The following is a 15,000-nucleotide window of genomic DNA, read 5'->3' as shown; positions in this document are numbered from 1 at the left end:
GGCATGCAATCATAAAAACTCTGCAGCTGGGGCGCCCCCTGTAAGCGAGAGGGTGTAATGATCATCCTACTTGCGTGATAAATGGATAAGGGGTACCGCAGGGTTCACGACTGCCGCCAAAGAAGCTGGTGACAGAATGGAAGATACGAGCAGGTACTTGGAATTTCATGCACTAACGGGAAGATTGAGATAGATAGTGGATGTGGTGGAGAGGAGAGTGATATATATTATGTGAGTGCAGGAGACAAGGTGGGAAGGAAATGGCACACAAGAGATAGGAAATGGGTATAAGCTCTACTACGGTTGGTCACGAGAGGAAAAGATGGAGTTCCGGCCATGATATATAATATCTGGGAGGAAAAACTGGTAGAAGTATAGAAATAGATGGTAGGCTTTTGAAATTTCTAAAAATTATAGGAGATTATATAGTAATATAATTTCAGCATATGCCCCTCAGATGGGTTGCCAAGAACAAGAAAAATTATTATATAGACAAGAGTTTGAAGCAGCTATTAGAACAGTGAAAGAGGGAAAGCAGACATGCATGACAGGTTAGGAAAGAGAGGTGATGGATATGAGGAAGTACATAAAGGCCTTGGGTTTGGAATTAGTAATGAAGATGGGGAGCATATACAGTATTAGCGATGGCTCAGCGTTTTGAATTGGCATGTATGAACACCTGGTTCCAAAAGTTGGATGAGCACCTGATAACCTACGAAAGTGAAGAAGAGAAAAGCTAAATAGATTACATCCAGGTTAAAGAAGTTGACACTAACAATATGATGAACTGTAAAATGATTTTTGGGGAAGCATATGTTGAACAACGTATATTGGTCGTGGTGGATTTTAAAACCAAAGAGGAGAAAGAGGAGATCTTGAATTATAGTTTGGGACCTTAAAGGTCCAAAGAATGAGCAGTTTAGGAATATTGTGAGAGGGACACACGAATATAAAAGTTGAACTTAGAGAGTGGACAGGGTTACCGAGTGTAGAAGTAGGAGAAGTAAAGAAAGCTATAAAGGGCATGAAAAAGAGGCAAAGATGGCCTAACAATTTATTTATTAATAGATGGAGGAGATTTCTATGTAGTAAAATTAGCTGACCTCTACACCAAATGTCTGCAAAAATGCTCTATACTAGCAGTATAGAAAAGAAAAATATCATTATACTAATTCACGAAACAGGAGACACAAAAGGCCTGAAAAATTACCGCACAATAAGTTTACTCTCCGTAATATATAAGATATTTACAAAAATCATATTTTGACCTAGAGAGCAGGCAGGCTTTTGAAGTGGATATTCGACAACTGACCATATACATGTAATTAACCTGCTGGTGGAAAAATCAGCAGAGTATGACAAACCACTCTGCATGACATTTATAGACAATGAGAAAACTTCTTTTTCAAATCATCAGCAGTAATGAAACCCCTTCAAAAACAATGATTAGAAGAATCTTATTTTAGAACACTTGAAAATATCTATACAGGAAGTACAGCAATCCCAAAACTACATAAATATAGTAAGAAAATTCCGTTTGAGAAAGGAATTAGACAGGGAGACCCCCATCTCTCCTAAATTATTCACAGCATGGCTAGAAAAAGTTTTCAAGAATTTAGATTGGGATAATGTAGGAATTAATATAAATAGGAATACCTCAACAATTTAAGATTTGCAGATGACATAGTTGTGTATAATGAATCATAGGGAAAATTACAAAAGATGATAGAAGATTTTAATAAAAGAAAGCAGAAATATGGGACTGAAAATGAATATGACTAAAATTAGGTTCAATAAAAATACAGAGACAGCAAATAAGAGTTATGAATAAGTGTCTAGAGATTGTTGATGAATTTGCGCATGTAGGACAATCAATAAGTGTTTCCCCAGGACACGAGACCGAAATTAAAAGAAAGATAAGCATGGGATGGAGATCATTCGGAAAAACTAAATAAGATTAGGAAAAGTAAAATGCCACACTCTCTAGAAAGTAGAGTATTTAATTAGATGGTACTACCAGTAATAACATAAACATCAGAATATTGGAGTCTTACGAAAGCCTTAGAACATAAGCTAGTTACAACTCAAAGAGCTATGGAAAGATCAATGATGGGAATAACACTAAGAGACAAAAAGAGCAACATGGATATGTGAGCAAACTAAAGTAGAGGATATTCTAACAACATATATAAAAAAAAAAAGAAATGGATAGGCAGGACATATAACGAGGATGGCAGTCAATAGATGGACACTGAAAATAACTGAATGAGCCCCTACAGATTGTAAAAGAAGCAGGGATAGAAGAGAAGACGAAGTCGTGACGAACTTAGAAAGTTTGCGGGTGTAGACTGGCACAGAAATACCATAAACAGGGGCAAATGAAAGGACATATCTGAGGCTTTTGTTCTGCAGTGGCCTAGTAACGGTTGATGATGATTATGATGATACATGATCATCATCGTCATCAGCCATAACTAGTCCACTGCAGGACAAAAGGGATCAGACATGTCATTTTACTCCCGTCTATTTATAGTTTTTCTATACCAGCTTCTTTTACATTATCTTGGGACACAATTTGCTATTTTCAATTTCCATATGTTATTTGTCATTCCCATTATATGTCCTGCCTTTGTCCCTTTCGATTTCTTATCCTCTACTTTAGTTTTCTCTCGTAGCCATGTTGCTCTTCTTTGACTCATTGTTATTCCCATAATTATTCTTTCCATAGCTCTTTGAGCTGTAACTCGACAATTTTCTAAGGCTTTAAGTTTCTGATGCATAAGTTAATGCTGGGAGGACCAACTAATTAAATACTTTTCTTTTTAGAGTAGGGGCATTTAACATTTCATAATCTCATTTTGTTTACCAAAAACCCTCTATCCCATATTTTCCTTCCTTTGATTTCGATGTCATGTCCAGGGGAAACAACTTACCGTACATTCTAAGTTAGTATATTCATCAACAATCTCTTAGAGATTCGTCCATAACCCTTATTTATTGCCTCTCTTCAGTTCCTTCGATCATTATTTTAGTGTTAGGCTACTGATATATATATATATATATATATATATATATATATATATATATATATATATATATATATATATATATATATGTGTGTGTGTGTGTGTGTGTGTGTGTGTGTGTGTGTGTATATATATGTATATATACTGTATATATGTATATTATTTATATATGTATATATATACAGAATATATACACACACATATATATATATGTATATATATATATTTATATATATATGCATATATATGTGTATGTATGTGTGTACTGTATGTACGCACGCATGCATATTTCTATATCTATTTATTTATCCATATACCATATAAACTGTATATATTTGTATAGATATACATAAAAGCACTGATTTAACCGAGCGAAGATAACCGTATTCAAGATATTCAAATCTTATATGCAGTATAAGTTCATTTCCGTTCTCTATTATCGTGCCTGTTATGGTGGAAATAGCCGTTGTTATTATTGTTCGGCACTCGTAGAGTTGTCTGGAAGTTGAGACATGTTCTGAAAGCAGTATTTAGCTTAAAATTTCGCATACACACATACACACACACACACATATATATATATATAAATATATATATATATATATATATATATATATATATATATATATATATATATATATATATATATATACATATATATATATTTATATATAAATATATATATATATATATATATATATATATATATATATATCCATACATATATATATATATATATATATATATATATATATATATATATATATATATATATATATATATATATATATATATATGAGAGAGAGAGAGAGAGAGAGAGAGAGAGAGAGAGAGAGAGAGAGAGAGAGAGAGAGAGAGAGAGAGAGAGCGAATTTGATTTTTATATATCGAAAGCTTCACATTTAGTAGGAAGGCAAATGAAACAAAAATCTTCAACATTTGGAACTGCATTTATTAAGATCACCAAGCTTTCAGAAATTCATCTTTCCTATCAAGGCTAAAATCCCGGATATAAGCACAACGATACACATGAAATCTTAACGATACAGGGATAATAAAATGCAACAAAAAATAAAGCATGGGATATGCAGTATACGATTACTATAAAGCTGATATGGAAACTAGATTGCATTCATTAACCAACCAAAAAGGAAGATTTATATAGAGCACATAGAAACGGACAAATAAAAATCTCACAACACATGTAGGGAACTTACTCAGTAAGTGTTACACTGAAGGAAAATATTCCCAACTTCAAATTACTCAACCACCTTTGTCTCTTCACTATTAATTAACAGTTCATTCCCTCATTATATTTTACAGTGTAAACACTCAGTGGTTAAAACCTCCCTAATTTGTAATTTCCATTTTGTTATTTAAATTTACAGAGTATGATTCGGGCATGTGTTGTGTTATATATTTTTTACTATTTTTATGTTTTCTATGGAAAGGTGTATATTTTTTAGTTGAATATGTTTTTACTTTGAGTCCCATTTATGTCTCTATGACTTGGTGTATTGTAAATGCTATAGTTGGAATTGTTTTACTTACAATTTATTCTTGCACCGAGAGATTTAATTTTAAATTTTTTATCAATCCTTGTGTATTATTTTTCCATATATTTTTTTATATAATTTTTTACCAATGCCTAGTGATCATAAGAAATGTTGTTCAAGATGCTCAAGTTGGACAGAGAGAGAGAGAGAGAGAGAGAGAGAGAGAGAGAGAGAGAGAGAGAGAGAGAGAGAGAGAGAGAGAGAAGGTAAATAATAATTCTGAGAATAGCCTAAGTAATAACGAGGAATGAGATAATAATTGATACGAAGGTTGGAATATGTCTTGAAATATAGAAACCGTATTATTGTGTTCCATTAACAGTTACCCGTCGTGGATTCAATACACTAGAGCAACAGGAACAAATCTAAAATCATAAGACACTTTGTAAGATAAGGTGTAGTAATTATCTATGAAAGAGCAACAAGTGTAGCAAATTTCACCAGAATCTTCGTGAGAGAACACAAAAGAATGACATGAGATGTTCAGTATCTCTTCATATTCTGTCATATCAGAGCATAATGGTCCTTGAACAGCGAGGTTATAAGGGAAGTCATCGAATTTGTAAGATGCTGGGTGAGGGTGTGAATTGGGGTGGAACTATGTGAAGATGAGCTGCAGGAAACAGTGGCATTTCTTTCAGTTTTAATAATTGTGAATACATTACGCATTTTAATTCACAATAAAAAAGATAGAATTTTTTTTTCGTAATAGAAAAACACTGAACCATGAATTATAACTTGTAAACAAACTGGTCTATCAGGATTCCATGCAAGGTTTAACATACATTTTTTTTTTCTTTTTACTATAAATAAAAGTAAGAAACTGATTGACGGCAATAAGGCAATATTGTCATACTTTCTCTTCCTAACTATTACTAGCCCGCCTTATTCAGGCGTGGCAACGACATCACGTATCTTCGAAGGCAGCAACAATTTGAGTAACGTTGAAGTTTCAAATATGCTTCATATCTCTTCGTTAGACCAAACATTCCCGGACAAATCATCGCCAAGCCATGATCAGAATGCGGAGAAAGTTTTAATAAAGGATAGGGGATGCATCTTCACCGCTTTAATTAAAACCCAAGTGAGACTGCTAACTCTGTTGTGTAGTAAGTTCACCTTTTATTCAGCATTGGTACTAATATATTGAGAAGACTATGGTTTAAAAGTCACATGAATATTTACAATGTCCTAATGGTGGTATGCTGTTTTTTTTTCTTCAAAAAATTATAAAACTAGAGTTTATGTGTTGAAATTTTTTCTCAGTTTAAAGTAAGAGTTTCACAAGTGTACTAACTAGATTCTTAATTTAAATATTATATTGTTGTTTAAAGCCTAGTGCAGAAAACCTCCAAAACATAGGACAATGCAGGTGTATTCACTGAAGGCTTCCTAGCAATGAGTTTAATCCCATATTTACATTCCTCTCATATGTCAATCATTCTCGTGTGTCCTTGATATTGAGTCTCTTCGTTTACAATACTTCTTTCATTCAGTCAATTCAGATTTTTATATGATTTCCTCTAGCCTTCTATCCCAATTCTTCTCGATTTTATTCTCACTGCGGCTAAATCATCTAACTTCACGTTCTAGAAATAATGTTAACTTTAACACTGTTACTTTGTCAAATTTACGAATGTTTTTCTTCCAAATCTTAGTGTTGTGGTGGCCTGTTCGTAACGCTCTGACTGGTGATCGCCAAACTGGGGTTCCAGTCCCGCTCAAACTCGTTAGTTCCTATGGTCGCTACAACCTAACCATCCTTGTGAGCTCAGGAACGAGGGTTTGGGGGAGTCTATAGGTTTATCTTTTGAGGTATCAGCAGCCATTGCCTGGCATCCTTGGTCCTAGCTTGAGTGGAGAGGGTGCTTGGGTGCTGATCATATGTATATATGGTCAGGCTCTAGGGCCCTTTTCTGCTCGATAGGGCAACGTCACTGTCCTTTGCCTATGCCCTTCATGAGTTGCCTTTAAAACATTAAAACTTATATTTGAATTATTGCAAATGCCTTTGTTAATGTGCAGGCAGACTGAAATCTCGTTTCATATTTCATCTGGTAATATTTCAACTCTCTGTTTATTAATATATTTTTTGTAATTTATTCCTTACTTCTCAAACTACATCTTTAATATTGCGATGGTCTTATTCCCTTTTAGACACGTTTGCCTTCTTCCAGGCAACTTTTATAACTAGTGATGTAACATTGCTTATATAATAATAATAATAATAATAGTAATTATTATTATTAATAATAATAATAATAATAATAATAATAATAATAATAATAATAATAATAGTAATTATTATTATTAATAATAATAATAATAATAATGATAATAATAATAATAATAATAATAATAATAATAATAATAGTTATCACTTCGTAATATGGATTCGCTTTCTCGTCCCTACATAGGTAATATTTTAAACCCCTAAAAACTAATAGCCGTTAAGGGTTCAACTTATAGATATATGGCCACATTAGGAAATGGGCTGTCACCCTCGCATTGTTCAGTTGCAAGAAGGAATATATAGGGGATATTGCAATGGAAGGAGAATATCCAAATAAGATAATGATTACTGATAGGAAGATGGAAGATATTTATAACATCAGATATTCTCTCAGTATCTTCCTCTCCCCATTAGCTACATATAATTCCAATTATTCACATTAATCTATCGTATTTCTCTTACTCTTGTTTTGTTGAAGTTTTATAGTTTATATAGGAAATATTTATTTTGATGTTGCTGTTCTTAAAATATTTTTTTTTTTTTCTTGTTTTGTTTCCTCAATGGGCTATTTTCCCTGTTGCAGCCAGTGGGCTTATAGCATCCTTCTATTCCAACTAGGATTGTAGCTTAGCAACTACTACTACTACTACTACTACTACTACTACTACTACTACTACTACTACTAATAATAATAATAATAATAATAATAATAATAATAATAATAATAATAATAATAAAATGCACGTCATATATTTTTTTTGTTGCTTACCTCGTTCCATGACTCAGCGTTTTCATTCTTCTTTTTTTTTTTCTATTAATATATTCAAATGAAAAACTGCTTTGAAATATTTAATAAATATATGATTTGCACTCGCACATCATTGATTAGCTCTATCACGTATTGAAAATATTGATGAAATTGGTTACGATTCTTTTCTAAATATAATTTTCTAAAACTATTGTTTTAAAGAAATTGGTAATAATAATAATAATAATAATAATAATAATAATAATAATAATAATAATAATAATAATAATAATAATAATAATATCTTGTAATATACATGAACTTGAATAACCAATGACAATTATGTGATATTCTACACGCCCATTAACAGATCATTTATAATTCCTCCCCTTACAGGACTACAAGGTCTTTGAGCTTCCGTCATTAATCGTCTTCAAAGGGTAGTGGATATAGGTCACTATATAACGCCATAACGTCTCTCTCCTCAAGTTTATATATGAATATATATATATATATATATATATATATATATATATATATATATATATATATATATATATATATGTATATATATATATACATATATTTCTTTATTGTATATATTCATGTATATATACATATACTGTATATATATATATATATATATATATATATATATATATATATATATATATATATATATATATATATGTATATATATATATATATATATATATATATATATATATATATATATATATATACATATATTTCTATATACTGTATATATTCATGTATATATATATATATATATATATATATATATATATATATATATATATATATATATATATACATATATGTATATATATAGGTATATGAATATAATATATATATATATATATATATATATATATATATATATATATATATATCTCGCTTCTGAGTAGGAATACCTTATCGTGGTAAAAGGGTTTGTAAATCGCCATGATCAGCAAAGCTGTTCTAGTTGGAGACATTCATACTAGGTTAGTGTGCTGCGAGTGATCAGATTAAAGTTTCCAACCATCACCAAGCTGGCCTAACCCCAGTCATGAATGAAGACTTGTCTGAGGCCTTTGTCCTATAGTACACTAGCAACGGCTGCATTTGTTGTGATTATATATATATATATATATATATATATATATATATATATATATATATATATATATATATATATATATATATATATGTGTGTGTGTGTGTGTGTGGGTGGGTGTGGGTGTAGATGTGTTATTTTCTCTGAGCATTAATCTAATTCCAGAATATTCCAATCTAGCAGTATTTTAGAGATGATATGTTGATAAAAATTCTTATCATTCATTCATGAATAAGGTTTATATTGCACCAAAAAGTAAACGTATTAATAAAATTGAAGCGAGTATACCATTGGGGTTAGTGAATTTCAACTTTACAGGAGTGAATTCGCAAACTGTGGAGGGTTGCAAGAATAGGGTACGGAGTTAAATCCTTTTAAGGAAAGGAAAACAGGGTTGTAACGGTTGAAAAAGATGGTGTATAATCAATATGTATTGGAAGGAATTGAGTAAATTGTCTATGTGAAGAAATCTAATCAAATATAGATATGACGGAGTAAGACTACAATGAAAGAAAACTCCCGTAAAGCCAAGTAACTGGTAGAGTTTGTTTACGATATAAATAAATTGTATATATACTCTGCTGTCGACACAAATCCAATAGCTACAGTGGGACCTCACAGAATAAATCAAGTTTTGCACGCACTTCCACAAGGGTTTCATTCCTAAATCGGTAGTTATTGATGTAGTATAGCTGTAACTCTCTCAATTTATTTTATTGATATCTTGAGACAACACATTTCAATCGCATGAACGTGTATAGTCATAAATATAAACATATAAACATAGATTTGATAGTATATAATCATGTACATCAGTTGTACTTGAAGATTAACCAGACATGTCTCCTAATTTGGGCGAGGTGTTCACAAACCAACCAATACAACCCGGGCTACGGTTGAATGGCCTCTTGAACATAAAAAGTATTATTTTGGACTATGGTATTTCTTTTAAGTAATAAATTTTATCATAAGGAATAATTCCGTTATTAGAGATCATAAGAAGATAGTTTTCCATGGCACAGATACTAGGTTTATCATACACTTAAAAAATTTGCCGTAAAAAAAAAACGGTAAAAATCCCGGAATAAATGCTGCCATGGTTTTGCATTTTAAAAACATATATTGAGATAAAGGAGTGATATTACGGTCACCAACCCGTAAAAGATAATAACAAAGTAGGGTAAAAAATACGGTTGCCTGTAATTTACTGGAATGCGGCTGAGAACAGTATATTTTTACAGAGAATTTTCGATTCAAATTGCGGTTTTTTTTTAACAGTGTAGACCAAAGAAATGCAAATGCACTAAACATATACAGTATTTTCACGAATAATATTATGATATGATAGAAATAAGTTAAATGCTACTCACCGTAAAATTGGGAGTAAGTAAAGTATGGCATTAACTTTTTATGATGGGATTAAGGCTGAACTTGTTCCCTGATTCCAGTTTTTATTTTTCATTTTTATCTTGGGTTAAGTACGTCCTTAATTTAGCTTAATTTTCTTGATGTCATGAGAGACCTTTGTGTTTCAGAGATTATTCCCCTGTCACTTTTGTAACGAAATGATATTAACAAGAAATACATAAATTCTCTTTTGGGAGATCTTAAAATTCGACAAACAAGTCATTCTTGCATGTCGCACTATTAGGCTAAAAGGATCATGCGTATTACGCTGATATACACTCTTCACTGAGAGAGAGAGAGAGAGAGAGAGAGAGAGAGAGAGAGAGAGAGAGAGAGAGAGAGAGACTCTCCGTGTTTGTTTTGTTTTGGTCGTTACCCCTTTTCTGAGGATTAGCAGTAAAGTAGGTTAAAAAGCCCTGCGAAGTAGGCAAGCGTAAGTCGGACAGTGTCTGGGGAGTGTTTGAAAGGCTTAAATGCCACTTGAGGTAAAGTGGTCTTCGGATAGCTTCCCCACACCCCCTTCAACATTGCTCTATTGGGGAATTATGCAGTGGATCCCCATTATACCTGGGGCATCACTATGAGAAATCCTTTTTTTTTTCTGGGGTAAATATATGAAAATTGCTTTGCAGAGCAACAGAGAAAGAAGTGAAGTCTGTCAAGTTTATCAAAAATTTCATTTACTGTGGACAATCATATTAGGATTTTCCCAACAGTTCATTTGTTGAAAATGCAGAAAAATTAAAATAAAGGAATGACGAATATTACATTTTATAATGAAATAGATATTTCTAGCTAGTTGGTAAAGGGAGGAATAGTATAATAATTTACATTTTTGGAGCTATTTCCTAAAATAAAAGGCGATGTATTTAACCCTGAAATGACGCTAAAAAATTATTGGCTCCAAGTGATTCAACTCTGTGTCATGAGAAAATTATTCTTGTTTATAAGGCATTTGGTATTGGGTCTCAAAATCTGCAACATCTTTAATTCTTACCATTCTCCCTAATAGAAAATTGTTTGTCGTAAGAATATAAAAAGCTTTACTAAATAACTTACATATATTTACTTTACTTAGATAAATCCCATCTACACAAAAGTAGTAGTAAAATATACATGAAAACAGAACCTATAAAATTTATACCCAAACTTTTTCTATCAATCAAAAGTAAAATTACAAAAATCAAAATTTGAATTGGATTTTGTTTTCCACAAATATTTTTAAAGCTTCTATAGGTTTGATGGTATATTTCAATGCAAATTATCACCCGTAAAAGCTTCAATCACAAATATATTTATATCGTAAAAGCACATGAAATATATTTCATGTGAAAAGGTTTGATGATGGAACTGGGAACATGAGAGAACCTATAAAATCTATTCCGAATCACTATGAAATTTTGTATAGGTCGTGAAAACATACATTTAGTACATGAATACACAGACCCACGCATATATATATATATATATATATATATATATATATATATATATATATATATATATATATATATATATATATATACATATATATATATATATGTGTGTGTGTGTGTGGGTGGGTGTGCGTGCGTGCGTGCGTGTATACATATATACAGTATATATATATATATATATATATATATATATATATATATATATATATATATATATATATATATATATATATATGTATGTATGTATGTATTTATATATATAGATATATATATGTATGTATATATATATATATATATATATATATATATATATATATATATATATATATATATATATATATATATATATATATATGTGTGTGTGTGTGTGTGTGTGTGTGTGTGGGTGGGTGTGCGTGCGTGTATACATATATACAGTATATATATATATATATATATATATATATATATATATATATATATATATATATATATATATATATATATATGTGTGTGTGTGTGTGTATACAGAAGTTGACTAAGAAATAGTGTTAAATAGTATGTTATGTTTTTGAGTAAAGAACATTATTCTCATTTTGGTAAAGTAAAATAAATAATTGAGCCACAATTCTCTGTTTTTACCCTCCCCAAAAATATAATATGATTAAGATTATCTAATACTTCATTGTGACTGGTAATGTGTAGTAGATCTAATTACAAACGATAAAGAAATATATGGAAATTATTATACAATAGAGTATATTAGTATTATTGATAAGGAATATGATAGGCTTCCAAATTGATCCACCATTCAAGATGAGCACCAGTAACTGAAAAAAAAAAAAAATGGTTTAAAGAATAGAAGAATAATTCCCTTCCCCAGGCCTAAGAGCTTTCCATACATTTTGAAACAACTTTACAATTTACACATTCTTTGTACTAGTGAAAAGTTAAGCATTCATATACAACATAATAGACTTAATTTATCCAATGCCCTAGGCACTGAAATACCCCACCCCTTTCCCGCTTTCCACCAAAACACCCCTCTATGGCTATGGTGTAGTAAGTAAAAAGGACATAAAATCAGGTTTCTCTTTTACATTCTAATTGATTATAAGTGTGTGCTTGTATATGTTGGTGTAATTATCAGTTTTGGGCATCTATATCGTTTTGATGCGGGCGGTACTTACTAGGGGTCTCTAGCCAAATAAATAAGCGAATAATAAGATGAATATGAATAAAAAAATTGTGAAGAAGTAAATCTCTTACCCTTTTGCGACAATAAATAGAATTTTCCAAATAAGAAAATAAATATCCATTCACCGGCAACAGTAGATCCCTATTACGGCATGTAATTCTTTTCAAATTAAGTTGATTTAAATATTGTAAATAGAACTATCATCAATTTGAATTAAAAACAATGGACATGTAAATCCAATGGCTTTGTCCCCGAAGACATCTCCACTGCAACACTGCACACAGGACCATGAAAAGGTACTTCAGTTGCTGCAACGATGATACAAAGCACACTAAACTGCGGTGTAAGGAGATGCGAATTTCCACCTAAATGGGGTTTTATAGGTCATCAAAATTTGATTTCGAAAATAACTTTATGTGTTTTGGTTTCCTATCTGTGGCACCCCCACCCCTCCCAGTGCCATTCAGCAGATGCGTCAAGCATGTACATGTCTATTGTTGCTCCCATAATAGTAATTCACGGTCTGAGTGGATCTGGTAATGCTCTTAAAAGATAGTTTTATTGGAGTTTTAATGATCTTTTGCTCTGCATATACTCAGCAGGGAATAGTAATTTTCCGCAAATATTTTTAGAATATATTTCAATGTTTCATTCACTATTTTTATTTATTAATGATGATCCTCATCACCCATAACTACTCCATGGCAGGACATAGATCTCAGACAAGTCCTTCCACTCGCGTCTATTTAGGGTCATCCTGTGCTAGATTATACTACGAAATTTTCTCAGTTCGCCAATCTTACATCTGCTCATATATATATATATATATATATATATATATATATATATATATATATATATATATATATATATATATATATATATATATATATATATTTATATATATAAAATATATACATATAAATATATGTATATATATATATATTTATATATATATATATATATATATATATATATATATATATATATATATATATATATATATATATATATATATTAGAGATTGTTAATGAATATACATACTTAGGACAGACAGTAAATGTTTCCCCTGGACACTAGACCGAAATTGAAATAGCAAGCATTAGATGGAGAAATTTTGGTAAACAAGTAAAATGCCTCTTTTTATAAAACGAAAAGTATATAATCAGATGGTCCTACCAGTTTAACTTGTGCCTCAGAATCTTGGAGCCTTACTAGAGCCTTAAAACTTAAGCTAGATACAACTCAAAGAGCGATGGAAGAATAATACTGGGAAAACGGCAAGAAACAGAGAAAGATCAACATGAATATGAGAGCAAACTAAAGTATAGGGTATTTTACCATCATGTAAGAAATAGAAATGTACATGGCACCGATGTATAATGAGAATGATACATAATAGATGGACATTAAGAGTAAAGAGAATGGGTCCTAGAGACTGCAAAAGAAACAGGGTAAGGACAAGAAGATGGATTGACGAGCTTAGAAATTTACATGTTTGGAAAGGCATAGAAGAAAGACCATAAACAGACGCAAGTGGTAGGACATGTCTGAGGCCTTTGTTCTACAGTAAACTAGAAACGGCTGATGATGATGATGATGATGATTATATATATATATATATATATATATATATATATATATATATATATATATATATATATATATATATATATATATATATATGTAGATAAATAGATAGATAGATAGATAGATATGCATAGATATATAGACAGATAGATACTGTAGATGTATGCGTGCGGAGGTTTTCTGTAATGGGGTTGATTTCTTTTCTTGAATATCGTTTAATAAATTTCACTTCAAATGCTTTTCCTTGGGTTTATTTAAAGATGTCCGTAGTACAGTATATGAGCAAAGTATGAGGGAACTTGGCCCTTATAAAGATAAAGAATCTTATGACGTCGTTGTCTTTTCATGGAAAATCAAGATGAACAGGTTTAGCGCTCTCAAGCGGTGGCAGATTATGACGCCACTGGTGTCTGTCTTGTCTCCGGGCAATGTCTGGCTTTGGTAAGTGATTGATTGATTTGGGGTTTTCTGGCATCCTAACATCTAACGTAATTGACGCTGATTTGCCAAGTGAACAAAGTTAGGTAGCTATAGTCTAAGATCGCAGAAAGAAAAGGATCATGTTTTTTTTAAGGGCTTGGGTATATTATTATTATTACTAGCTAAGCTACAACCCTAGTTGGTCAAGCAGGTTGGCATAAACACAAGGGCTCCAACAGGGAAAAATAACCCAGTGAGGAAATGAGGAAAGGAAGTAAGGAAATAAA

The sequence above is a fragment of the Palaemon carinicauda genome, chromosome 1 (assembly GCF_036898095.1).
Source record: "Palaemon carinicauda isolate YSFRI2023 chromosome 1, ASM3689809v2, whole genome shotgun sequence".
Lineage (NCBI taxonomy): Eukaryota > Metazoa > Arthropoda > Malacostraca > Decapoda > Palaemonidae > Palaemon > Palaemon carinicauda.
This window is presented reverse-complemented; position numbering follows the sequence as displayed.